This window comes from Notamacropus eugenii, chromosome 1, assembly GCF_028372415.1.
Source record: "Notamacropus eugenii isolate mMacEug1 chromosome 1, mMacEug1.pri_v2, whole genome shotgun sequence".
In the NCBI taxonomy this organism is placed as follows: domain Eukaryota; kingdom Metazoa; phylum Chordata; class Mammalia; order Diprotodontia; family Macropodidae; genus Notamacropus; species Notamacropus eugenii.
The window spans coordinates 220,528,521-220,554,262 of NC_092872.1; the positions used below are offsets into that span (position 1 = coordinate 220,528,521).

The window sequence follows — 25,742 nt, forward strand, 5'->3', positions numbered from 1 at the left end:
TTGCAAAATACCACTCCTTCTGTCCTCCTGGTTTGTGATTGTGCCATTGATAACTGGCTTAGAGAGACACTAACTATTCTTCCAAGACCACACAGTGAGTAAGGCTTAGGCTGGGAGAGAAGCCCTGAATAACCTGTGCCAAGGCCTACATGCTAACTGAAAGGCCATGCTCCTTCCTCTTCACAAAGGAAAAATTAGTGTCCTGCTGTCCCTAGTGTTGAGACACATCCACATACACAGAGCCAGACAGATGCACAGACACTGAAACAGTGGGAGCTAAGCACATCACCCACAACTCACAAAGGAGAATTCAAAAATAAATGGCACCCAAGAAGACAAATCCATCAAGTCAACTCATCACTCAGCCAGAGCTAAAAATAATGCCAGAGAACATTTCCCCAAGTCAATAACCCTGCCAGTCTCTGAGTCAGTTATACAATGTGACTGGTCATCTGCAGAGCCATATGCTGTAAGAAAAATATCCCTTGGTTGCCAGGAGGCTGAATCAGACTGAACACGGACGCATGTGTGTGTGGGTATATACACAGGTGTGTGTTGAAAGTTTTGTCAGGATGACCACCGAATGGAGAAGAAGACTAGGAAAGAAAGAGAACAGTAACTCAAAGTCACTACCAAGGATAGCCAGCAGAAAATTGACAACTTCTCTAATTCACATGGTATCTAGACCTGAATATCCATGGCTTCTAGACACCCTTCTCCCATGAGCCTCTCTGTTCTCCACCTCAATTAAACATTTTAAATTGTACACATAATGTAGTATTTGTTCAGTTATATATCATGCCCTCACCCTAACTTCATATTTCTCCCTCTCTACCACATAGAATATAAAATAATAGGGAAAATGTTTTACCCCATATAATTCATAACTCTGGTCCAATATATACATTTCTTTTCCTGCTCCCAATTTAGCCATAGCTACTACATCCGCAATAAAACAGGATTCTGCCAATTACTTACTACAGGCAAATTGCTTAACAGCTCCAGGCTTCAGTAGCCTCATCAATAAAATAATGATTTCCAAAATCCCTTCCAACTCAAAAATTGTTACTTTTCAGTCCAAATTGGGAACTTTAAGAACAGCTGTTAGCTGAGAAAAAAAGACTTTTCCTGCCACAACAGTAAGAGGGAAACAAGCAATCTTCTTTCTCCTTTTAGTTCACCTGTATGTCCCATTCCTGTTTTTTTCTGTCTCCTCCCCTGATTACTTGAACTAAAACTCTGATACTGACCAACATTGACTAACAAAGAACTAGAGAAATTTCTGATGAGCAGAAGTATCCAAATACATGGAACTTGAGGTTCCAAAACCATCCAACCCTGATTAGAGATCACTAAATCAACGAGCATTTGGTGAGGGAAATACAAAACTAGTAAGCTGAGGTTGCAACAGCTGCCTTGCCCTTTTCCTTGGACCAACTTAACTATGCCCCCAAATTGAAAGTGGAAAAAGAAGGAAAGCAAATATTAGTTATCTATCACTTTAGCAAACATGCTGACATACACATATTGATAATTTAATTCATGGTATTGCTATCCTAATTCCTTGCTTAAAACACTAAATGACAAATAGGGAAAGAAGAGGAAGAATTATTAGAAGCTATATCTTTTTTTTTTGTAAGAAACCAATGTTTATTTTCCATCATCATTTTTTCCAACGTTATTAGAGTATCTGGGGTAAAACTTAAGAGCACTCTGTGGTAATTCCTACCCACTAGTGACCTGGGCATTAGGAGCCACAGACCAGGCCTCAGTAGCTGGTTAAGCATTCCAGTCTTCAGTTGGGAACTGCTGAATGGCCACAGAAAGCACCTGTCCTCACTCAGACAAATCAGCAATCTCGGGTTGAGTAACAATGAATTCTGGGGCATGTGCAGTCCATTCACCCTGAAACTCATCTTTTGTCCCCGCCTTCTCAGTTGCAGCCTGCTCTTCCTTTTCATTTTCCTCTGGATCCCAGTAGAAGTAAAGATCAGTCATAATGTCCCATGGGTGTTCACGGGAGATGGTACCATGAATATGTAGAACTTCATGGGCCAGCATCCATCACATTAGACCCACTGAGTAAGCTCGCCTGTTGTTACATGGAAGGGCAATGTCCACGTAGTGAAGTGGGGAGTTTGTGTTGCACAGTGCAATGGTTGGGAGGTTAACATATGATGTTTCATTCAGAGGCTGATGATCCGCCTAAGGACCGATGACCACCAAGAGGCGGGGCTCCCTGAAAGCTGCCTGGATCTGGTTAGTGAAGGTGCCCAGTGTGAAACATCCAGCAATAGATGTGGCACCAGTGGCAGCAGCAAATTTCAGAACAGCCCACTGGCCAGTGTTCCTGGATGAGATGACACTAACATCAACTGGGTTTTCAATGGCAACAATGGCATGAGCTGCCAGCAGAAGCTTTTCCCAAGTTCTCTTCAAGTTGATATAGATGCCATCACTCTTTCTTCTGTAGATGTACTGTTCCATCTGGAAGTCCAAATTGGTGCCACCCAAATGAGTTCCTGCAGCAAGAAATTTCAGGACATCCTCTTCCTTCATCTGCAAGACATCTAGGGCTCCAGACTTTGTGAAAGTTTCCCTTTAAAGTCACAATGGAAAACGAGAACAATGCTGTCTGGAACCCTCTTTGGGGCAGCATGGAAAGGGCAGAAACTATGTCTTCTAATTTAATTTAAATTTGTTACTAAATTTTAAATTTGTTGCTAAAATTATATGGGAAAGGAAAGGCCAAGATGGATGGGAAACTCAAGAATAAAATTGGGAAGACACAAACAAATGTGAGTCTTAAGAAGAGAAAGGAGCTGTCTGATGAGGACATACAGCCACATAGATAGCTTACTGACCTATTCATATTTGAAAAAGACTTGTGCAGAACATATAAACAAGAGCAAGTAACTGAGGATTCATCCAGGTAATAATAAAAGAATTTGTAATAAGAGAATCTAAACATTTAACTCCAGAATGAGCTGAGATCATTGATGGAATGCCAGGGAAAACAAAACAGGGGTTTTTTTTTAGCTTTAATGGCCATCACTCAGAAAAGCAAGTGCTGGGGAAAAGGAACCAGCTATCCCCACCAACTGCCATCTATGGGGCAGTCAAATAAGGCTAGCTTAAGGAAAAAGGCCCTCTGAGAAAAAGACAAGAGGTGGCATCTCTAGACAAGTGGAATTACTTCTACCATCTTGGCCACCACACATGCTCAGACACCAATGAATGAAAAATTGGATGAAAAAGCATCAGTAAGAGTGGTATCTCTCTTCCTTTTCGGATCATCAGGCCTCCTTCTAGTCTAAAAACCATAGCCATTATTGAGAAAGCACTATGGAAAAAGGAGCCCACCTTCTTCACTCTCACTAATAGCAATTGTTGAGCAGAGGCCACCAATGGGCAGGTAAGCAACCAAAGTTTTGAAAGATCACTGGTTCTCCTCTCAACCCAGCCCCCATAGCCACCATGCTTAGAAGCAACCCATGACACAGAGATGTAACCTAGAAATTGTTTCTGTAGATATTGCAGGCATAACTACTGAAGACTTGGGGGGGGGGGGAAGATCTTGTCACCAAAATTCTTGGCATTGTCAAATAGCTTAACTTCAAAAACTGTTATCGGTGAAGAGTGATATTAAAGAAGAGGTGTTACCTTTGCTTTTGTACCCTAAGAACCACGAGAACTTGCCATCTGACTTATGGCTGGAACCTGCCATCTAGATTGTCTCCTCATTAGAATCAAACTCTTCACAGCAGAGATGATTCCCACTTCATTATTTTTATCCCCAGAGCTTTGCACATGATAAATGCTTAATAAATGCTTTATTCATTCACTCATTTGTTAAACTCACATGAAGGATCAGGACAGGCAGTACTTGGGGCAGATGAGTCAGAGGAAACAGATGACAAGGAGAAGACTTAACTTCTCTCTTATTTTGATTATCTTTTCCCAAAAGTATGATTTTTGGGTTGACTGGTTTAGAACACAATGGTTAGCAAGGACTTAAAAAGGATCCCCAGACCAGACAAGAGAAAGAGAAGTGCAAAAGTAATCATTTTGATTACTTTAAATCGAAAAGTTTTTGCACAAGAAAATCCAATGCAACTAAGATTAGGAAGGAAGCAGAAAACTGGGAAAAAATTTTTGCAACTAGTGTCTGTGATAAAGACCTCATTTCTAAAATATATAGAGAACTGAGTCAAATTTACAAGAATATAAGTCATTCCCCAATTGATAAATGGTCAAAGGATATGAACAGGCAGTTTTCAGAGGAAGAAATTAAAGCTATCTATAGTCATATGAAAAAATGCTCTAAATCACTATTGATTAGAGAGATGCAAATCAAAACAACTCTGAGGTAACACATCACACCTATCAGATTGACTAACATGACAAAACAGGAAGATGATAAATGTTAGAGAGGAAGTAGGAGAGTTGAAGCATTAATTCATTGATGGTGGAGAGCAAATTGGAACTATGTCCAAAGGGCTACAAAAATGTGCATACCCTTTGACCCAGCAATACCCCTTTTGGGACTGTATCCCAAAAAGATCATAAAAATGGGAAATAGTCCCACATGTACAAAAATATTTATAGCAGCTCTCTTTGTGGTGGCCAAGAACTGGAAATTGAGGGAATGTCCATCAGTTGAGGAATGGCTGAATAAATTGTGGTATATGAATGTAATGGAATACTATTGTGCTATAAGAAATGATGAGCAGGAAGACTTCAGAGAGGCCTGGAAAGACTTATGTGAACTGATGCTGAGTGAAAGGAGCAGAACCAGGAGAACACTATGCACAGTAACAACCACAGAGTGCAAGAAATTTTTCTGGTAGACTTAGCCCTTCACATCAATGCAAGGACCTTAAAACATTCCCATTGGACTCTTGAGGCAAAATGCCTTCCACATTCAGAGAAAGAACTATGGAACTGGATCACAGAATGAAGCAGAATATTTTCTCTTGTGTTTTGTTTTGTTTTTTCTCTTGGTTTCTCCCATTCATTTTAATTCTTCTATGCAATATGACTAATGTGAAAATGTGTTTAATAAGAATGTATGTGTAGAACCCATATAAGATTGCATGCCATCTTGGGGAGGGGGAGAAAAATCTCAGACATATAGAAGTGATTGTAGAAAACTGAAAATAAATATATCATTAATAATAATAAAAAAGAATTTTACATTAAAAAGGGATCCCCTAAGATGGCAGAAAAAGTCACAAAGCGACCTAGTTCTCTTGCTTGTAATCCAACAAAGACTGAAAAATAGCATTAGATACAATACTGGTTAATAAATATAAAGTAAAACCATGATAAGCATCTTTACCAGCCCAAGACCAAAGGAGTCTTCTGTACCCTTCTACCAAGGAAGTTAGGATAAGCACAGGTAAATGAGCCATTGGTCTGCCAGACCTTAGACCAGAGAAACCTCAGGGGTACCTGAAGCCTGCAGTACATGCTACCTGGGAGAATCAGAAACCATTGGCACTCTGACTGCTTGGATTTAGAATATGGTGATGGGAGCAATCCTTGCTCTGACTGTGATAATCCTATGGGACTGGAACTCAAAAGAACCTAAAGCCTACAGTGATCCATACCAAGGGGTAGGAATCCTGAAACAACAAGGGAAACAAGGGGAAGACAGAGCAACCAAAGACCCTCGTTATTCTGACCCTGAGGACTTGATGCTAGAAACCCAGTGCTCTGACAAGGCTCCCCAAAGGCTGTCTAAAGGTGACTGAACTTGAGATAGTGCAATCCGACCTGAGATCACTACAGAGGACCTTATAGACCCCTTAGCCTGGACATTATGATTTAGGTCAAGGACAGGAAACTAACCAGGACCCTGATAGCAAATAAACCAGGAAGAGGTAGAAGTCATTGACTAGAACCCAAGTGCTTATTGTTTGTAAAATTCAGAATAACCCCCCAAAATGAAAAAAGGGGAAGGAAGATAAGAGAAAAGATGACAAGAGAGTACATAACTGCTCTCATTGAGTTTGAGACACCAGATCTGATAAGCAGCATCCTAGAGTCTCGAAAGTACTAGCAGATGTATTGCCAAGCCACTGTCAGTGATCATGGAAAGATGGGGAAGGCTCTGCAGGAATGGAGAGGGGAAATTTTCCCCTAGTTTTTGAAAAATGAGAAATGATAGAACCAAACCATAGGTCAGAGAGCTTGACTTTGATTCCTGGCAATACTCTCAAACACATTATTAAAGCAATGGCTTGTGAGCATTTTAAAAGGGAAACTATAATCATTAAAAGTCAGCATGGTTTCTTCTGGAAGGGGTCATACCAGACTGACCTCATTTCTTTTTCTGACAGGGAAACATGATTAGTAGATCAGGGGAATGCTAAAAACATTAAATACCTTGATTTCACTAAAGCATTTGATAAAATCTTTCCTGCTATTCTCATGGATAAGATGAAAAGATATTGGCTAGATGACAGTATGGTTACATAGGTTCAGAAATTATTATACCCCAAAAGAAGTCATTTAATGTCAGTGATGTCAAAGAAAAATGTTTCACCCTTATGAGAAAGGTGTCTAGTGCAATGACCATAGTTTCCGCCCTCTATACGGCCTATGAAGTTCACAATTTATCTTCACTAACTTCAGTGAAGGCATAAATGAAATGCTTATCAAATTAAAAATGAACCAAATTGATATGAGTAGTTAACATAGAAACCAAAAATGTCTCGAGACTAAAACAATGAACCAAATCTAGTAAAATGACATTTGATAGAGATAAATGTAAAATCCAACATTTGAGTTAAAAAAAATTATAATTTCACAAGTCCAGAGTGGAGGAAGTATGGTTAGTTTCCTCTGAAAAAGAATTAGGCATTTTATGGACTACAAGTTCAAAATGAATCCATGGTTTGACATGGCAGCCAAAATAAATGAAAATCAAATGTCATTTTAGGCTGCATTGAGAGAAAAATTGTCCAAAATGAGGGAGTTGAAGAGTCTGGTCAGAGTACAGCTTTTGTATTATGCTCCATTCAGGGTGCCATATTTTAGGAAGGTCATTTACAAATGGAAATATATCCAAAAGAAGGCCGTGAGGATGGAGACAATCCAATATAAGGTTCAATTGAAAGAAATGGAACTATTTTCTTCTGAAGAAATGAAGATTTATGGTAACAGGATAACTGTCCTCATGGATCTGAAGAATTGACATGTGGAAAAAGGATTAAACTTATTCTGCTAGCCCCAGAGGGAGAGGCCAAGAGCTGTAAGTAGAAATGGCAAAGAGGCAAACTAAAGATTCTTAAGAATTATAGCTGTCCAAAAATAGAATGGTAGGCTTTGGGAAACAGAAGATTCCCCCACATTAGAGAACTATAGGCAGATCAAGTCTGAATGATCACTCATTGGTGATGTAAGGGGCAAAATCCCTTGAGTACTGAATGAACTAGAGGTCTTCTGAGGGTCCTTACAATTCACATCCTGTGATTCTGTTGTATAGTTGAGGTTTATCTATTATATTTTACTAAATAGGTGGGGATGAGGTTCTCAAAGAATTGTAAAATTGTCATCATGAAAGCCAAAATGGGGGCAAAATCTTTCTTTCTCCCACAACATCAAAGGAAAAAGGTAGAGGATCCAGCAAGTAAAATAAACATATTGTTGTCTCATTCTGCATTGTATTTCCAGGCATACCTCAGAGAGAGTACAGGTTCAGCTCCAGACTACAACAATAATGCAAATATTTCAATAAAGCAAATCACACAATTTTTTTGGTTTCCAGTGCATATAAAAGTTATGTTTATACTATATTGTAGCCTATTAAGTGTGCAATAGTAATCTGTATAAAAACATAGTGTATGTACTTTAATTAAAAAATACTTTGTTGCTAAAAGTAATGCTAACCATCATACGAGCCTTCAGCGAGTTGTAATCTTTCACTGGTGGAGGGTCTTGCCTCAAAGATGATGGCAGCTGACAGATCCAAAGGGTAGCCTAGATTTCAACCTATCTTAATTTTTGACGTCTTCCTCAGTGAACTTAATCTTTTCTAGCTTTTGATTTAAAGGGAAAGAGCTGTGATTATTCTTTTTATTTGAACACTTAGAAGTCATTGGCCTAATTTGGTCTAATTTCAATATTGTATCTCAGGGAAGAAGGAGCCTGAGGAGACACAACAAACAACAGCCATAACATACTCAACATTTATCGATTAAGTTTCTCATCTTATGTGGTGGCCGTTTGTAATGCCCAAAAATAATTACAATAGTAACACAAAGATCATTGATCACAGATCACCATACCATATATAGTAATGGTGAAAAAGTTTGAAATATTGTGAAAATTCCCAAAATGGGACACAGATGTGAGCATGTCGAAAATAGCACAGATAGACTTATTCAACACAGGGGTGCTACAAACCTTCAATTTGTTAAAAATGCAATATCTGTTAAGCACAATAAAGCCAAGTTCAATAAAACCAGTTATGTCTGTACTTATCTTATTGTGAATCCTTTCTTCATGGCATCTGGGCTACAGCTATTGAATTAAGAGGGAAGCAATAGGGTTGTATAAAGCTCACTCACCCTGATCCAGTCACTCATACAAACTAACAATTAAATTCTATCTGTTCAACAAGTCAACAAGCATTTTATTAAGCACTTAGTATGTGCCAGGCACTATGGTAAGCATTGAGAATATATATACATATTGAAAGAAAGATGGTCCCAGTCCTCAGGGAGCTTATATTCTGATGGGGGAAACAACATGCAAAAAGAAGCAGAGAAGTAGACAATGAGAGACAAAGGGAGAGAAGGTCCAGGGTATATCCTGGAGAGGAGTTGGACATGGACATCCTAGGGACCTTCCCAAAATAGAGGTTCTAAGAGAAGTCATGCAATCAATGGAAAAATCTATAGGGATGGAGAGAACTTTCAAAGACTAAATTCTAGGGCTAGAGTAAGAATTCAGGAATGAGGGTCAGCCTGGCCTAATGGAGAGATAAATCAAGTCAAGAAGTATTTATTAAGTACCTATTAAGTGTGTGGAGGGAATTCCCTACTCTCAAGAAGCTCACAATCTCTACTAAGTATATATCCCAAAGACATTTAAAAAGGCGGGGAGGGGGGAGCCTATCTGGACAAAAATATTTCTAGCAGCTCTTTTTGTGGTGGCTAAGAATTGAAAATAAAAGGGATGTCTATCAACTGAGGAATAACTGAAGAAGTTGTAATATATGATTGTAATGGAATATTATTGTGCTATAAAAAATGACAAGCAGGATGATTTCAGAAAAACTTGAAAAAACTTAAGTGAACTGAAAAGACTTACATGAACTGATGCAAAGTGAAGTGAACAGAACCAGGAGGACGTTATACACAGTAACAACAACATTGTACAATGAAGAATTGTGAATGACTTAGCCACTCTCAGCAATACAATGATCTAAGACAATCGCAAAGGAGTAAAGATGAAGCATACTATCTACCTCCAGAGAAAGAGCTGATACTGTTTGAATACAGATTGAAGCATGCTATTTTTCACCTTCTTTCACTCTTTTTCTTTTATTTGAGTCTTCTTGTTCCAACTAATATGAAAATGTTTTACATGATTGTTCATGTATAATCTGTATCTGATCACTTACTGTCTCGGTGAAGGGGTAAGAAGGAAGGGATAGAATTTAGAACTCAAACCTTTAAAAAAAACAAATGTTAAAAAAATTTTAAACATGTAACTAGGGGAAAATACAAATATATATTAAATATTTTTAAAAAAGAATCAGTTCTGCTCTGTGGAGTTTGGATAAAACAACTTGAATTTTAAAAAAAAACAATCTGATGGGAAATAACATATAAACGATGTATAAATAAGATACATACAGAATAAACTGGAGACAATCAACAGAAGAAGGCACTAGAATTAGGAGAGATTGAAAAGGTTTCCTGTAGAAGACTTTAGTGGGACTTGAAAGAATCTAGGAAGAGTAGGAAAAGAAGATGAGGAGAAAAGGATCCAGTGACAATCCAGGTTCAAGTCCTGATTTTGACATATGCTGGCTCTGTGACCCCACACAAGTCATTTAGATTCTCAATTCCCAAAACAACTCCATAAAGTTATAAATTATTAAGTTAATAACAAATCTGCATAGGTACAGGGAGTTTCTTCACCAACAGTTTCTTATAGTAAAGAATTAACAAGTCAAGTCCAAAAAAATAAAATAAATTAAATTCATGCACCACTGAAATGAGATACTGAGGCAGACTGGAGGATCTATGTGCTTAGCACACAATAAGCACTTAATAATACTTATTAACTGACTGCTGTCCTTCCTCAGAGATCTTAAATAATGCCAGACAGTCTAAAATACCTGGAATAACTCCATGCCTGGAGACAGGTGACCTCTGCAGGGCCCTCCGGTCTGTCATTGCTTTTACTCTTTGACTCCCAGTTGTTTTTTTCTATCAGAGAGAGCACAGGGAAGATAATAATATCCCTTTGCTTGTAAAGTGCTTGGGGCTCAGAGGATAAAAGGTGTTAGGCTGGTGTAAAATGTTATTTTTGGCACACATGTTGGAGAAGGGAAAGTCCTACAGAAACGGAAGCAAGGAGGACATTTTTTTTGGTTCCTCCTTTAAAAAATTGATGAAGAACAAAGTGTTATCCCACTGCCACCTGTTGGGGATTTGTTTGTTTCTCCAGAGCACAGCACGCATTGGGCCAAGAGGCAGGTTGTGAGAAGGAACGAGTCCTAAAGGGCTGAGTCTACAGAAAGAAACCAAACCATTTTCCACAGAGATCAATTCTCTTTCCACTGTTAATGGACCGTGTGACTGACTCTGTCTGGCCACTTGTAAAATGATTTCATTTCTATTGACCCTTTCTTAGAGTTGGTGTGAGGCAGCTGTTTTTGGAGGTTTTCACAGGCTGTGGGCATCTCACGTGGGACGTGCTGGAAGGCTGCAAGAAAATTTCTACTAATATCTCCTGAGTATATGTTGCTCCTATTTTTAAGGTTTCTGGAATTGTTCCAGCCATGCTCTGCCTCCTGTCTTTTAATTCTCCTCAATTCAATTCAATAAATATTTATGAGTTTATAAAGATGGCACCGTGCTAATGCTAGAGGTCACTGCCTTCAATGAACTTTCAATCTACTGTGGGGATACATGCATACAGGTAAATAAATGATGTCTGCACAAAAGTATTAAAAGAGTTACTTTAAGAGAAAGAAAATGCTAGGGACTAGGTTTGGATAGAGTGGGGTTAGACCACGAAAGGCCTTGAATAGAAGGTGGAACCTGAGCTCTGCTTTGAAAGAAGTTAGAAGTGCTCAAACTTTGAGGTAAGGAAAGGGAGATTTGTGAAATGCAATATATTAATCCCTCTCAGGTCACAAGAAGTGCCCACATGCACACACAGCTCCTAGATCAGAAGATGGAATGATCTCATTTATACCAAAATATTCCAAGCAGGACTTTCTGTGTTAGAACTAGAAACATAATGATACCCTTGTTTGATAAGTGGCTAAACATATTCTACTATATGGAACTGATGGAAAATCATTGCTCTGTAAGACACAGTGACTATGAGGGCTTCAGAAAACAATGTGAAGGTTTATATAAATTCGTGCAGAATGAACAGTCAAGAGAATTATGTAAATGAAAACAACACCAGAAGTCAGACAAATTCAGTCTTTCAATATCTGAAACTTCTAGCTGACCTTAGACCATATCACTTTTCCTGCTCTTTAGATTTCCTTCATCCCCTGAATCCACTGCATGTTTCTGATCTGGACCCCATTTCCTACATCTTTTGTCAGGCATTCCAGAGTTCTGGGACTTGACCTCTGGCTCTCCATGACTGACCTAGAACTATTGGCATCTCCTTGAGTAGGGACCTCCCAACTTCCCAGACTGTAATGTTACCTCCTATACTATGGTAGATCCCCAGCCACAATGCATGAGAGGTGCCTATCCCTGGTCATGACCCTATACAAGACCTAGATTTTTAACACACTTTTTTTTCTCAAAAAGTCACCTTATTATTCAAAAGTAATAAAATAAAGGTTTCTGGGAGCCAAGATGGTGGAATAAGCAGCAAATTACCATAACTCTCCCATACTCACCTCCAAACAGCCATAAAATAGTGCCCCAAAACAAATCCTGGGACATGAGAGCCACCAAAAAGACAGGATAAAGCAAATTGTTAGCCCAAGAAACTTGAAAGATCAGCAAGAAAGGTCTGTGTTACTCAGGTAAAGAAGAATTCAGTCCAGGACAGGAAGCATCCCAGCAAGCCAGCAGCAAATGGGTGGGAGATCCTGAGCCCTAGTGCAGGGGAGCAGGCAAAAGGTAACACCAGGATCCCCCATGTGCCTCAGCATAGCCAGGGGAATGGGCAGACTCCAGCTCTGAGAACCTTCATGTGCTTCAGCATAGCCCTGGGCAAACAGATAGCCCCCAGCAACCAGACCTCCATGTGTTCCAGCATAGCCCAGACAAACAGTTAGATGACAACCCTACGGGAACTTAAGCAAACAGACAGCCTCCAGCACCAGCCAGCCAAGCTTCAGCCTAGGCAAACAGGCAGCCATCAGTGGCCAGACCACCATGTGCAGAAACACCCCACTGGTCTCAGCACATGCCAGACACTAGCACTAGGGACCCTGCTCAGCACCAAGTAAGTTGCCAGACCCTCTACAACCTCCAACAACACTTGCCATCCCCCACCCCAATCCTTCAGTGCAGCATCAGACACAAGGGTCCCCCATGAGCCTCAGGGAAATATGAGTGCGACATCAGGTAAATAGTATGGGCCTATAGTCACTGGCACAAGAAGCCCAAAACAGTGCCCTTTCCACCATGAGCTCAAATTTGAAAGAAAAGAAAAAGATCAAAAAGATGAACAAAAAATATCTAAAGAAAAGAATCTGATCATAGAACATTATGTTGACACAGAAGACCAAGACAGGTAGACAGGTAGACAGGAAAAAACTATTGAGGAGGAAAAAGGTGAAAGGAGTGAGAAGAAAACAAGAGAAAATGCAGGACTGAGGGAAATGAGTAGCTAGCAATCATAACTGTGATCATGCATAGGATGAACCCATAAAACGGAAGCAGACAGCAGAGTGGATGAAAAGTCAGAATTCTACAGTATGTTGTTTACAAGAAGCACACTGGAAGCAGAGAGACACACATAGAGTAAAGGTGAAGGGCTGGAGCAGAATCTACTATGCTTCTGCTGAAGTTAAAAAAAAAGCAGGGATAGCAATCCTGATTTCAGACAAAGTAAAAGCAAAATTAGACCTAATTAAAAGTGGTAAGGAAAGAAACTACATTCTGCTAAAAGGTACCACTAACAATGAAGTAATATCAATACTAAACATATATGCACCAAGTGGTATAGCATCCAAATTCTTTTTTATTAATTAATTTATTTTTAGTTTTCAACATTCACTTCCACAAGATTTTTGAGTTCCAAATTTTCTCCCCATCTCTCCCTTCCTTCCCACTTCAAGATGGCATGCATCCTGATTACCCCTTCCCCCAGTCTGTCCTCCCTTCTATCACCCCCCCACCCTTATCCCCTTCCCCCTTTCTTGTAGGGCAAAATAGATTTCTATACCGCATTGCCTATATATTTTATTGCCCAGTTGCATGTAATAACAATTTTTAACATTTGTTTTTAAAACTTTGAGTTCCACATTCTCTCCCTTCTTCCCTTCCCACCCACTCTCTTTGAGAAGGCAAGCAATTCAATATAGGTTATACATGTGTAGTTATGCAAAGCCTATGGAAAAACTACTTCATTCCATCCTATCCCGCTCCCCACTTATTCTGTTTTCTTCTTTGACCCTTTCCCTTTTCAAAAGTGTTTGCTTCTGACTACCCCCTCCCCCAATTTGGCCTTCCTTCTATCACTCCCCCATATTCCCTTTCTCTTTATTCTCCTGTAGGATCAGATACCAAACTGAATGTATAACTTATTCCTTCCTTAAGCCAAACCCGATGAGAGTAAGGTTCACTCATTCCATCCCACCACCTTCCTCTTCTCCTCCATTATGAAACCTTTTTCTTGCCTCTTTTATGTGAAATAATTTACCCTACTCTACCTCTCCCTTTCTCCTTCTCCCAATATATTTCTCTCTCACTTCTTAATTTTATTTTTTAGATATCATCACTTCATATTCAATTCACCCTGTGCCCTCTATCTATCATCTATATATATATATAGTTTGTATATATATACATATATATATATGTATATATATATGTGTGTGTGTGTGTGTGTGTGTATGTGTGTGTATGTATGTATGTATTTCCTCCAACTATCCTAATACTGAGAAAGGTCTCATGAGTTATAAATATCATCTTTCCATGTAGGAATGTAAACAGTTCAGCTTTAATAAGTCCCTTGTGATTTCTATTTCCTGCTTACCTTTTCATGTTTCTCTTGATTCTTGTATTTGAAAGTCAAATTTTCTATTCAGCTCTGGTCTTTTCAGCAAGAATGTTTTAAAGTCCACTATTTCATTGAATATCAATTTTTCCCTTGAAATATTATGCTCACTTTTACTGGACTGGTGATTCTTGATTTTAATCCTAGCTCATTTGATCTTTAGAATATCATATTCCAAGCCCTTCAATCCCCTAATGTAGAAGCTGCTAGATCTTGTGTTATTCTGATTATATTTCCACACTACTCAAATTGGTTTTTTTCTGGGTGCTTGCAATATTTTCTCCTTGACCTGGGAACTCTGGAATTTGACTACAATATGCCTAGGAGTTTTCCTTGTAGGATCTCTTATAAGAGGTGATTGGTGAATTCTTTCAACTTCTATTTTACCTTCTGGTTCTAGAATATCAGTGCAGTTTTCCCTTGATAATATCTTGAAAGATGATGTCTAGACTCTTTTTCGATCATGGCTTTCAGATAGTCCAATAATTTTAAACTATCTCTCCTGGATCTATTTTCCAGGTCAGTGGTATTTCCAATGAGATATTTCACATTGTCTTCTATTTTTTCATTCTTTTGGTTCTATTTTATAATTTCTTGATTTCTCATAAAGTCATTAGCTTCCATTTGCTCCATTATAATTTTTAAAGAATTATTTTCTTCAGTGAACTTTTGGATCTCCTTTTCCATTTCTGCTTTTTAAGGCATTCTTCTCTTCATTGGTTTTTAGGACTTCTTTTGCCATTTGGCTTAGTCTATATTTTAAAATGCTATTTTCTTCAGTATTTTGGGGGCATCTCTTTAGCAAGGCATTGACTCATTTTTCATGATTTTCTTGCATCACTCATTTCTCTTCCCAAGTTTTCCTCTATTTCTCTTGCTTGATTTTCAGAATCATTTTTGAGCTCTTCCATGGCCTGAGATCAATTCATATTGTTCTTGGAGGCTTTTGATGTAAGAGCTTTGACTTTGTTGTCTTCTTTTGGTTGCATGTTTCGATCTTCTTTGTCAAAGTAAGATTCTATAGTCTTAAATTTTTTATGCTGTTTGCTCATGTTCCCAAACAAATACTTGACTTTCTAACTCTTTGTCAAGGTAGGACTCTGCTTCCATTGGGGGTAGGGGTGAGGATGGGTATACTGTCCCAAGCTTCAGGGATTTTTTAATCAGCAATTTGCTCCCCCACCTTCTGTGGGCCCAGAGGTCTGGGAACAGTCCCTGCTGCCACTGCTGTTGTTGATGCTGCCATGCTGGGGCTGGGGCAGACCCCAGTAAGACCCACTCTTCTTTCATCCAGGTCCCACAGAGTTTTCTCACTGAACTTCTATGCTGTCTTTGGCATTTGTGGGTTGAGAAGTCTGGAAACTCCCACAGCTATCAATGGTTCAGTCCCCTGAGGTCTGCTCTGGCCCATCTGTGCTGGCACAGACCATGCCAGACTGAACTTTGCTCCCAGTCTGGTGTGATAGATCCTTCCTCTCCACCTTCCAGATTGTCTTGGGCTAGAGATTAGTTTCACTATTTCATTCTATGAGTTCTGTAGCTCTAGAATTTGTTTAGAGTCATTTTTAAAAGACATTTGATGGAATTTGGGGGAGAGTTTAAGAAAGTCCCTGCTTTTAAATTGCTATCTTGGCTCCTCCCCTAGCATCCAAATTTTTAAAGGAATAGTTAAGTGAATTACAGGTTCATGATGAAATAAAAGATAGAGAGCTTTTCAAAATATAAAATAGATCATTTTGATTATATCAAATTTAAAAAGCTTTTGCACAAATATAACCAATGCGATCAAGATTAGAAGGAAAGCAGAGAAGCTGGAAAACAATATTTACAGCAAGTTTCTCTGATAAAGGCCCCATTTCTCAAATATACAAAGAACTGAGTCAAATTTTTAAGAATACAAGCCATTCCCCAATTGAGAAGTGGTCAAAGGATATGAATAGGCAGTTTTCAGATGAAGAAATCAAAACTATCTATAGACATATAAAGAAGAGTTCTAAATCACTTTTAATTAGAGAAACGCAAATTAAAACAACTGAGGTATCACCTCACACCTATCAGATTGGCTAATATGACAAAAGAAATAAAAAATTATAAATATTGGAGAGGATATGGGAAAATTGGGAGATTGATACACTGTTGGTGGAATTGTAAACTGATCCAACCATTCTGGGGAGCAATTTGGAACAATGCCCAAAGAGCAACCAAACTGTTCATACCCTTTGAGCCAGTAATACCACTACTAGATCTTTATCCCACAGAGATCATAAAAAGGCGGAAAGAAGCTACAAAAATATTTACAGAAAGCCTTTTCATAGTGGCAAAATATTGGAAATTGAGAGGATGCCCATCAATTGGGGAATGGCTGAATAAATTATGGTATATGAATCTAATGGAATACTACTATGCAATAAGAAATGATGAACAGGTGGATTTCAGAAAAACCTAAAAAAACTTGTATGAACTGATGCAAAGTAAAATTAGCAGAACCAAGAAAACACTGTACACAGTATCAGTAACACTGTGTGATGATCAACTATGAATGACTCTGCTCTTCTCAGCAGCACAGTGATCCAAGGCAAATACAGGACAAGGAAGGAAAATGCTGTCCACATCCAGATAAAGAACAGATGGACTCTGAATGCAGATTGAAGCATATTTTTTTCCTTTACTTTATTCTTTTTCATGTTTTTTTTCTTTTGATCTGTTTATTCTTTCACAACTATGACTAATATGGAAATGTGTTTTACATGATAGCACATGTATAACCTATATCAAATTGCCTACCATTTTTAGAAGAAGGAAAAGGAGGTAAGGAGGGAGAAAAATTTGGAACAGAAAATCTTATAAAAATGAATGTTAAAAACTATTTTGATATATAATTGGGAAAAATAAAATACTGTTTTAAAAAGTAATAGAATAACAATGTATATAAATATATATGCATATATGCATGCATATATATTGATCATCATTTAAAGCCTGATTTCTAGAAGCAAAATATATTGCTTTTAGAATTTTCTAGCAGCAATATATAAATATATATATATTTTAAAATATATGTGCATATAGATATAATGTCTAAATTACTTCAAACTGCTTATCTCTTCATCTCCACAAACTCCCCCCATTCCCTCCAACTGTGGGAGTCTGCTCTCCTTAGCCCTTGAACCACATCTGGCCTACGATACAAATGCCCAGAGGGTGTGAACAATTATTGCAAATTTGTCAGGTTCTTAATTTGCAGGGCTTTCCTGTATGTAAATCTGTGTCCTGCCTAGGAAGTAGATGCCTTAGGGAGGGTTAAGTTAGAGGCTTAAAAAAAATAGTCCATAAAATCAAACCCCATGATACCACTCATTATTATATACCTTTAGCTATACCATAGCTTCAAATTCTACCATCATCAACCCTTTCCCCAAGCACACACACAGAACCATAGCAATCCTACATAGCAAAAGCTTATCCCCAGTTGGATTCCAGCAGGCTAAGGTCCAAAAATTCACTTTTGAGTTAGTTTTGTTGGAAATGGGCACACATTTTTGCATTTGCTTCTGGAAACCATACTATAAATGATGGTCAAATTTCCAGAATAGAAGGAGGGAAAGGAATATATATTTATATGCTGTCTACTATGTGCTGGGCACTATACTAAATACTTTTTACAAATATTATCTCATTTGGTGTTCACGGTAACCCTACAAGGTAGATGTTATTGTCATCCGCATTTCGTTGTTCTTGTTCAGTCATTTTTCAGTCATGTCTGACTCTTTATGACCCTATCTGGAGTATTCTTGACAAAGATATTGGAGTAGTTTGTTATTTCCTTCTCTAGTACATTTTACAGGTAAAGAAACTGAGTCAAACAGGGCTGAGTGATTTGCTTCAGATTTGAACTCATGAATTCCTGATGCCAGGTCTGGGATACATATCCACTGCACCCCCAGCTGTATAGGATAGTTCATAAAAGTCTATTTAACCCCATTAGTTATTAAGTCTACTATGTAATAAGCACAGAGATCAACACTGCAAATATGAAAAATAAATATGAGGATGTCTCTACTCCTCAGTAGGTAATATTCTATCAGGGGAACAATGTGTAGGTATTTACAAAATGCATACAAATTAAATTCAAAGTAATTATTTTTTTGAGGGGAAAAGCTAGCACCTCACTGAATCAAGATTGACATCAGGTAGGAGATGAAACCTTGAGTTGACCTTTGAGGGAAACTAGAAATTCCAAGAGGTGGAGGTGAGGAGGGAGTACATTCCCAAGGTGAGGAAAGAGCCAATTTGACTGGTCATTGGAATGTGTGAGATATTATTGCAATTAGTATGAAAAAGTAAGTTGGAGCCAGAGTTACAGGAACTATACATATCAAACAGTAAAGTGAATTCCTATTTTTGGGTAAATCTGCTCCACCATTACTCCCAATATTCTATGCCCCAAAATTACTCACTTCACTTTCTCCTTCAAATATTCTTCACATGTGATTCAGTCAGTTGTTAGGAGAAAAGTAAACATGACTATAGGAATTCATCTGAATCTAAGAATGACTGATAGGCATCTACTCTTGGCCAAGCATTCATTTATTAATTCAGTAATCATTTGGTAAGAACCTACTACATGCAAGGGCAGGCAGATGGTGCCGTGGATACAGCACTGGGCTTGGAAGACTCATCTTCCTGAGTTCAAATCTGGTCTTGGACCAATACTAGCTGTGTGAGCAAGTCACTTAACCCCATTTATCTCCATTTCCTCATCATGTAAAATGAGCTGGAGAAGGAAATGGCAAATCACTGTAATATCTCTGCCAAGAAATCCCCAAAATGGGGTCACAAAGAGCAATGAACTATGCTATGTGCTTGAGGTACAAAGACAAAAATAAAATAATCCCTGTCTTCAAAGAGTTTATATTCTAGGGATCTCTCCTTGGTTTTATATTTGTTAAAGTCTGCAATTTCGCTGGTTTAAAGAACTCCCCCCAAAGAGGTCTCCTACTGATGAAGATCTGCAGTTTATAGTGTTAGAGAGGTGCCCGGGACACTGAGAATTCAGGTGACTGCTTGGGGTCACAGAGTTAGGATGTACTAAGAAGCCAGGTCTTTGTGGACAAGGGCTATCTGATTTTTCCCTTGGTATTGTTGCTTTTAATGTATATCCCTGGAACTTAGTAGAGTAGTAGAAGATAGTAAGAGTTTAATAAATGCTTTTTTCATTCATTCATTCTAGAATGAGACTAGCTCTGAACAGAGAGCACTATCAAATCAGTAATACCAAATATAGAGCTCACAGGCCATTCCTGAGTTAGGATCAAATCAAGGTGAATGTAATTGGGAAATATGGAAGAAACCAAATGAGAATAAAATGGAATATAGATAACGTTCTCACGGGGCTTTCTAAGTCAATGTGGAGCCATCAAGCATCCTTATGTATGGTTTAGTGCCCCTTCCACCCCATTTCTATTGGAGTTTAATGCCAGGATGCTCTCTCTACTATCTCAATGCCTTTTAACTGGCTGTCACCTATGCCTGGATTGCATGGCCCCCATATCACCTCTGCCTTTAATATTCCCTTGTTTCCTTCAAAATTCTCAGCAAGCAACCATAATGAGCACTCTGGTCCTTGGGAGTCCTTACTCAGAAGCAGTTAGGGATGTGATAGGGGGAATTGTAGCATCTGGCATGAAGTTAGATTGGGTTACCAATAAAAGTCCTTGCACAAGCCTTCTGGTCCCCCTCAGTTCTGCTTTCTTAACTGTCTCCTTTTCTATTAGTATCACCTGTTTGTAATAATAACCAGCATTTATATGGCACTTGAAGGTTTACAAATCACTTTATGTAAATTATCTAATTTGATCTTCACAAGAATGCTTTGATGTAAGTACTTTTATTATCCTCATTTTGAAGATAAGGGAACGAAAAGTAACACGCTCAGGGTCATTCAGCTAAGGAGTCAGGATCTAAACTCAGATCTTTTTCACTCCAAGCCTTGGAACTTTGTCCATCAGGCTGCACAGCTAGGTGAACAAATGGGATTTTATCTCCTAACCTTCCATGCCTCCTACAAAAGGTTGGTTTTAAAAGACTCAGGTAGATAATGTAAAACAATTCCAAAAGAGTCATGATGGAAAATGTTATCTACATCCAGAGAAAGAACTATGGAGTTTGAATGCAGATTGAAGAGTACCATTTTCTCCTCTTTTTTTTTTCCTCATTGTTTTTCCCATTTGTTCTGATTCTTCTTTCACAACATGACCAATGTGGAAATATGTTTAATTTGATCATACATGTATAGCCTATATCTGATTGCTCACCATCTTGGAAAGGGGGAGGGGAGGGATGGAGAAAAAAACTGGAACTCAAAATCTTATAAAAAGAAATGTTAACTATCTTTACATGTGAATGGAAAAAAAATAAGACATTATTAAATGTGTGGAGGGGGTGGAGTCTCAAGCAGGACATCTAACTCCACTCCTATGTTTTGTCATTGGTTTTTGTTTAATCCTTTGTTTATTGGAATAAGCTACCTTTTTCTGGCACTGTCCTGGACTGCATACTGGTTAGCCCCTTCCCGCAAACCACCTCTCAGCTGCCATCCAAATTTTCCAATTGACCCATAACCAACTAGTCCAAAGGAGACTCCCAATAGGGCATTTATCTGATAGAGGTTGGCCACATTTTGGTTTCCCTGTGCCCTAAGGTCAGCCTCTGTGGTTTCAGAAAAAGGCAGAAAAATATGGGTGTGGTAGAAAACCATTTTAGCCAAGCAGGGATGATGGTCAGAGGGCACATTTGGGGATCCCTGGAAAGCTGGCCCCTTACACCAAGGACAAAAACACGAGGACACATTAATTTGTATTAATTTCCTCATCATTAATAAGGAATCTAGCAGGATTTTATGCCCTGTTTTTTGGATCCATTCCATCGTCTCTTCCCTATTATCCACAGTAGGAGTGCTGATAAGCTAGGTGTGGCACTGTTGACCCAGGAGAGGCATCATATTTACCTGCAGCAACTGGTTCCTCTCTTTTTCCCTTCTGATATAGTTTCCTGATGTGGAGAGCTATGGAGAGAGATAGGAAACATGAGCTTGGTACTCTCTCTCTTACATTTTTTATAATAATGTCTGGAACATGCAGCTACCCAGAGACTAGACCAATAACAGTAGATATATCTCATCCACAGAGGGAAATGTAAGCAAAATGTGGTAGAAGGATGGATTTCATCTTTGTTATAGCCCTTTAACCTCTAGCTTACATGAGTATATTTCTCCCCTCCTGGAATTTCATGGTTTAGTCAAAATGTTCTTCATACATGCTACTCTCTCTCCTGTCTCAATGCCTTTGAACTGGTTGTCACCTGTGTCTGTAAGGCATTGCCTCCATCTCACCTCTGTCTTTAAGAATCCCTTGTTTCCTTTAAAATTCTGCTCAAACGACCTCATGAAACCTTTCTTGACACCTCTAGCCTCCACCACTGCTATTGCCTTTCCCCTATAAATTTTCCTTACTTTATATTGGTCGCTATTTTTGTATCTCTTTACATATTTATGTTTTCTCTCTTGACAGAATGTAACCTTCTTAAAGGATTGTCTTTGTACTTCCAGTCCCTAGTACAGTGCCTGACACAGAGTAGATGTTTGGTGATGGAGTACTTCTGATATTTGTTTAATCTTTAAGACAGAGATATGGATAAGGGATATAACATCCACTGGCAGTATCTTTTCATCACATCTCCTCCCTTGGTAGAAACGTGTTGACCCCCATGGGCACAAACACCTAACCCAAGTCCCCTGTCACCATTCCCCCAAAAAAGAGGAAACAGAAGGGGATATGAGCACATCCATAGGGAACACACCTGATCATGGCCTTTGTCCTGCCTAGTCTCCCCTGCAAACCTCTCCTGGCTCCCCTCAGTCTCCATCTTCACAGCCAAACTCCTTGTAAAGCCTCAGAACAGAATGGCCATCTTTGTCCAAAATCCACCAGAAGTGTTCATTCTATCTGCTCCACTTAAATCCCCCACAGACTGACATTGAAGTGATGAAACAGTCAGTGACTTTCCCTTAGCTGTTCTCAATAGCCCAAGTCCAGTGAGAAGCCTCTCTGAGCAGCAGCCAGCACATTTCCAAGCACAGTGATGCCTATGTTCTCTAGTTCTCTGCTGCCTCCATCTCCTGCTGTGCTTCTTTCTCACCTGCATACTGTGATGAAAGAGGCTGGGGGCTTCCCAAAAAGCAAGCTCCTTAACTTGGCTCACCTTCCATTGTTATTACCCGCATCAGGGACTGGGGGTTTTCCTCCTTCCAACAGTAGTTTTTCTCCTTTCTTTCTCTCTGATCTATTCCTTCCACATCAGATTAATAGCAGAGTCCATATTCAATCATCTAACGTGTGATTTTTCTTAAATTATTAAAATGTGAGGAAGAGATCTCAGGTTACCACTAAAACATCATACACATAATAACCCAAGTATATCTAGTACTCTAGCATTCTAAAAGTGTTTCTCTCAAAATAATCTCATGAAATAGTGTAATCATGATCCCCATTTTCATATGAGGAAACGGAGGCTTACAAAAGTGAATTGACTTTGCCAAGTTCACATGGGTAGTAAATGGCACTGCCAAGAATCTAACCAAGGTATCTGTATAAACGTTTATAGTGTTCAAAGCATATTCATAGACATTCTCTCATGTGGATATTTGAACTCTAAACAAATAAAAAAATTACAAATACAGATAGGCAGCAGGCTTCATTAGGAAGAGAGTCTTGAATTAAGAGTCATGACATCTGGATCCTGGTCTCAGTTCTACCGTGTGTCAGCCACATAGAACTTTGAGAAAATCTCTTTATCTCTGTTTTGCCATAAGGAGATAAACGAAGTGAGATGGCAACCACCATGTGATGACTATGAAGACATTCTATGGGATGATGCCAGGTGCAGTGGCTAGACTGCTGGGCATGAAGTCAAGAAAAGCTGGGTTTGAATCCTACTTATTAGGGCATGTATTAGCTGTGTGACCTTGGGCAAGTCACTGAACCTCTAGGAGTTGGTTTCCTCATTCCGTACTATGATAATGATAATGACATCCACCTCAGAGGGTTTTTGCCAGGATCAAATGAGACGGTGTATATCAAGTGCTTTGAGTAGTGACATATAATATGGGATGTCCCAAAAGTTTTAGTGCAATGTTAAGCTTTAACAGTTTAAACAAGTTTTAATGATGTGTATCTATAATCTTTAATAGCTTAAAAACTACACTGAGACTTTGGGGACACCTTATATTATACTTTAAGGTATGCAGAACAATTGACATTCCCTGTCTGATTTGATCCCCATGAAAACCATGTGAGATCACTGCTATTAAAGCTTAAATCAGCACTAAGACTTTTAGGACATTAAGATTTTTAGATATGTGTGTGTGTCATATATACATATGCACATATGTGTATAAATAGATATGTATGTGTATAACATACATAAACATAAGGTGTCCCAAAATATATAGCCACACACACATATATAGAAAAATCCATTAACATTATCAGTGTTACTAGTATTACTATTGTAATATTAACATCATAAGATCCATAGGTCTATCAATCAATGAGCATTTAGTAAGGCCTCCTACATGCCTAGAACTATACTAAACTCTGAGAGACAAAGACAAAAATGAAATTAATCCTACCCTCTAAGAACTTACATTATAAGGTGGGAGAGGGGAGGAACATGTATGTGGATACATATAGGAGTATGTATGCATATATATATGTGTGTGTGTGTGTATATATATGTATATATATATATATATATATATATACATGACATACTCAAAATGAATACATTATACAGCTAGGTCTTATTTAGTAAGAAAAATGAATCCCCCTCATGTGGTCATATGTATTTGAATTCATGTTATTTAAAGTTATAATTATGTAAAATATGGTCATTGGTTCTAGCCCAATGGAAATATGCAGTACAATTCAAATAATGCGAGCACTTCAGGGCATTCGCTATTCCCACTAATCAGTCCTAGTTTGTAGCTTGGGGACAGAAGGTACTAGCACCTAGAGAAACTGGAATATGTTTTATGTAGAAGGTGATGGTTAAACTGAGTTTTGAAGGAAACCAGAAATTCTCACAGGCAGAGAAGAGAAAGCCTTCCAGAAATGAGATCCAACCAGCACAAAAAGAAAGTTGGGAGATAGAATGTTGCATAGGAAACAAAACAAACAGGCCAGGAGTTCATGGAGGAGAACAACACATAAGTAGATTGAAAAACTAGGAAGAACCTGAGTATTAAAGAACTTTAAGTCAAGAAAGACCTAAGACCTTAGGGATCATCTAATTGCATTCTTCTTTTGACAGATGAGGAAACTAAGACCCAGAAAGGTTGACCCACTCAAGTTCCCACAGAAAGTGACTGAACCAAGTCTTCAACACAAATCCTTCCTCTTATCTCAGTACTCTTTACACTGTGCCATGTTTCATCCAATATGTAAAAGGTAGAGATGGGAAAAGCCTCTCAAACAATGGACATCGTACCTAGCATCTGAAGATAGCATCAACAATTCATCCCCGGCATGCCCCCTCTTCCAGATGTCAGAGCAGTTGGCAGGTTGTGTTCACCCTCACTCCCCAGCGCAAAGGATCTCCAGGGAGGAATCTGTCAAAACACACCAATTCAGAGAAAACACAAATATACTCTTGTTTATGTGAAGGTAAAAAAGAAAACTGTTAGAAAGCACGCAGCTATTCAGGCAGCTGGTGCATCCCCCTCCTCATCAAGGCTATGTCAGGGACAAGAGGTTCTTTTTAGTCAAAGAATCCAATTGGAACAGCTCATTTTAATCACAAAATGTAAGCCCAGATACCTTTTATCAGGTGAGAACACCTCCAGTGAGAGGATCCAACAATTAGAGTTGTAAATTAGGTTTCAACAAGGAAGCTAGAGTGGATAACACCCAGTGCTAGACTTTAGTCAGGAAACCTAGGACTAAATCTCACCTAAAACATCTATTAGCTGTGTGATCCTCACCAAGTCACTTAAGCTCCCTCAGCCTCAGTTTTGTCATCTATAAAATGGAAATAATTATAGCACCTACCTCACAGGGTTTTTGTGAGGATCAAATAAGATAAGATATAGACAGTGCTTTGTTAGTTATTGGTTGTTGTTATTATTAAGAACCAAGCAATTCTGTTGAGTCAATCAATCCAAGACTCCAGGCCAGGTGTGAAAGTCCTTAAAAACCATTGAATGAAATGGAGTGATTTTGCATCAAAAAGATATTTCAATT

At 38.6% G+C, this 25,742-nt stretch overlaps 1 pseudogene; it reads right to left on the reverse strand.

Annotated features, from left to right (window-relative positions):
• Window positions 1–1,725: 1,725 nt before the first annotated feature.
• Window positions 1,726–21,202, reverse strand: LOC140512510 (small ribosomal subunit protein uS2-like; annotated as a pseudogene).
• Between the last annotated feature and the right edge of the window lie 4,540 nt (window positions 21,203–25,742).